Raw genomic sequence first — 3,702 nt, 5'->3', positions numbered from 1 at the left:
AATCATTGTCATTTTGTAGCTTCTGCCTTCCTTGTCCATGGAGTTTTCCCTGGGCATGTGGCTGTCTCCAAATTTCTCTCTTTCAATAAAGACACCAGTCCTGTTGGATTAGAAGCCCACCTTAATGACCCATCTTAATCAATTACCTCTGCAATGACCCTATTTCTCAATAGCATCACATTCTGAGGTATTGGGGGCTACAATTTCAACATATGAATTTGCCGGGGGTAATCCAGCTCATAACAGTGTCCCATCAGCTGTAAGGAGTGAGGATAGCAGTTCAAGTCTTGGGGATGCTGGAATTTGCATCAAGGACCTACATGACTGTCCCTCCATAAGCCTCTATCCCATCCCCCAAATGGGCATAATGTTACCAAGCTTGCAGGATTTCTGTGGAGATTAAATAACATTTGGGAATGCACTAGGGTGTCTGGAACCTGCTGAGCCTAGGCAGAGAGGTCGAATGCATTGGGGACCATCCCTCAAGCTGACCTCCTGAGACATCTCATCTTGCCAGAGATGCAAAACCAGCAGTAAAGAAGACCTCTTAATTGTGGCTTTCACTTCTCCTTTGGCCAAAACTTGAGGTCATGTCCAGTGAATTGGAAGTTCATGCATCAGAACTCCAGGGTTTAAGCCCCACACAAACTCTGTACTGACGGCGTGCCTTTGACACATTCACGGACACTACCTCTTCATCGGAACCTCCCAGGCATCCTATACCCATCTGACTTAGTGTGCCCTCTGCCACCTCGTCCTGGGACTGGTCTCCTCACTGGCCACCACCGAAATCCCTCTTCTTCCAAAGATAAGGAGTGCATGCCACCCTGTGAATACCCAGGGGTGGCCCAGCCTTGGCATTTTTCTTCTCCCCCATGGTGGGACCACTTGAACTCTCTGTTGGGTGCACCGCAGGCCTGCACAGACCTTGACCTGCATCAAGAATATTGTGTCTGTTATTAGTCCTTTATCCAGACTCAATCCCACCCCTCACCTTCTTCCAGAACTGAGCTGAAGCTCTAGCTTACTGATTACAAAACATTTTTCAAAAGTTATTTATTTATTTATTTGAGCGAGAGAGTGTGTGTGCACAGGGTGTGAGCAGGGGGAGGGACAAAAGGGGAGGGAGAGAGAGAGAGAGAGAACCTTAAGCAGACTTGGTGCTGAGCTCAGAGCCCCAGTGGGGCTCGATCTCATGACCCGGACCAAGCTGAGCCACCCAGGCACCACTGTTTACACAATATCCTTATAGACAATATCTGTTCATGATAAAAACAGTACAAATGGTATAAAAGGGTGATAACATCTCTTCCTTTCACTACTGTCCCCAGGCCTCCAGGTTTCTGTCCCAGAGGCAGTGTCTTTCTCATCTTTGCAGAAGTCCTTTGTGACAACAGAAGCGCACATGGTAACACGAGTCCTCTACATCCACATGTCTTTGAACTTGGAGGGAGGGCGCAGTGGCCGCAGACTGTGAACAGCATGTGGTCACTCGGTGCCCTGCAGCTGACCCACTCCTGCCCCACGGGGCACCTCCCAGGGTGATGGAGGACGCCTGCCTTACGCCACGGTAGCCTGCACATGGGGACTGCAGCAACCTGCACACCCAGGCCTGCTGGTTTGAGCCTTCATGGCCTCCATTACATTGTGAATGTCAAAAAGCAGGTGTTTGTTTGATGACTGTGTGGACAGCGGGAACTTCGGGGGATCCTGCTCTCTGGATGAGACCACCCATAAAAGGCTGGCAGAGAAGACTCTGGACTCCTTAGGAGAGTTTGTTGAAGACCTCGTGGAAAAACGTTACATAATCAAAGACTGTGAGGTCTTGTCTGGGAGTGTTTTAACAGTTAAACTGGGTGGAGATCCAGGAACCTATGGGATCAACAAGCAGACCCCAAACAAGCAAATCTGGTTATGTTCACTTTGGCGGGGTGGGGGGGCTACACTTAGGACTGGATGGGGAAGAACTTGGTGTACTCCCACCACGATGTGTCCCTCCAGCATCTGTGGCCACTGGGCTGACTAAGGCCTTAAAAACCAAATGGGACTGATCTTCTCTGGCCTCTTCTGGAAAAGGCACTTGATGCCCAAGCCCAATTCCAAAGACATCAAAAGCTATAAAGCCAAGACCCCGGGCTTTCTTCTGCAGCTAAGTGTCTGGTATTTTTCCATTCCCGATTTTGAAGACGGTTGTCTGCTGTGTCTCAGCTCTGTGAAAAGAATGTGTTGCCTGCCACCCTCCCCTAAATTCAGATTTTTAATTTCCATAGTCTTTTTAAAAAATTTATTGTCTGATTTCTTCCTTCACAGGATATCCCTTCTCTTTGAAGGGATATGTCCATATATGCATACATTTATATATAACGTTACAACAAAGAAAAATAAGAAGGAGAAATATCAGGAGAAATGACTTGATTTCACTATCCATTCTTTGAAGGACTGAACTGCAAAAAATCACATAAAGGGCAGCTGGCCAACTTCACCTCACTGTCTGCAAATGAGACTCATTCAAGAGTTGCCTGTGAATGTTAAAACAACAATAACAAAAACTTGACCTTGGAGTTGGTTTCACATCAGCACGCTCAGGGTGCAGATCTGCCCTGTCTGAATGACTGCAGACTATTCCATTATGTGGATTCATTGTTTGTGTGACGGGTCATCTCTTGATGGACATTTAGATTAGTTCTGTTCTTGCTGTGACAAACTATACCGCCGATAGTATCATTGTGCAAAGGGATTTGTGGGCCAGTGTGACTATGTCTGTGGGAATTCTCTTACAAGCACATACTTTGGCTGCTGGGGTCTTTGCAAGTTTTGCTAGATTGTTACTATGTTCCCTCCAACCAAGTTAAACTCATTCACAATTGTCTTTCATTTGGGGACTGGCTGTTGGTTTTGCCTCTGAAACCAGAGCCCGGAACCACAACCCACTTCTCATTTGTGGCTTATCTCTGGTCTATTTCACGCCCACATGGACCACCTTTTTAAAAAATCACTTTTCTTCCCCTCTGAAAGTCAAAAACCACACGCTAAAATATATGCATTGTGTGGAAAGGGGGTCTTCCTTATCTTTTTTAATTTTTAAAAAAGATATTTATTTATTTATTTGACAGACAGAAATTGCAAGTAGGCAGAGACAGGGGGAAGCAGGCTCCCTGCTGAGCAGAGAGCCTGATGCAGGACTTGATCCCAGGACCCTGAGATATGACCTGAACTGAACGCAGAGGGTTTAACCCACCGAGCCACCCAGGCATCCTGGATAGGGTCTTCCTTATCTTATTTACAACTGTATACCTTCCTCCTAACACACTCTCTGATCTATAAGAGGCACTCGGTAAATAATGGACGAATGAATGAAAGAGTAGAGAGGCTGAATAAACTTAAGACCTTGACTTTTCATCTCTCACACTCAAGTGGACCAAATGAAGAAGCATTATGTAGGAAAGCCGATGGGTTGCCTGACACGAAGCCATCTTCCTTCGAGCAAACCTTGGGTTTTGTTCCTGTCCAGTCCTCCTCCATGTCATTCTAGTAAATTCTGACTTGTCTAAGTCAGTCATACCATTCCTTTGCCAGTGACCAGCTTAGAAAATGCATATGATCCCCTCCTGGCCATGGAGAGGTGTTGAAGTCCCCTGATGAAGGTTTCCTCACTGTCAGGACATAAGCTGCATGAGGAGTCATAGTTCTCTGCTGCTGGAG

The 3,702-nt window shown here is 46.5% G+C and overlaps 1 pseudogene; it reads left to right on the top strand.

Moving 5' to 3' along the window:
• The first annotated feature begins 1,581 nt into the window (after window positions 1-1,581).
• Window positions 1,582-2,084, top strand: LOC101679635 (annotated as a pseudogene).
• The last annotated feature ends 1,618 nt before the right edge of the window (window positions 2,085-3,702 follow it).

The sequence above is a fragment of the Mustela putorius genome, unplaced genomic scaffold (assembly GCF_011764305.1).
Source record: "Mustela putorius furo isolate JIRA1106 unplaced genomic scaffold, ASM1176430v1.1 tig00000743_pilon_pilon_pilon, whole genome shotgun sequence".
NCBI lineage: Eukaryota > Metazoa > Chordata > Mammalia > Carnivora > Mustelidae > Mustela > Mustela putorius.
This window is presented reverse-complemented; position numbering and strand designations above follow the sequence as displayed.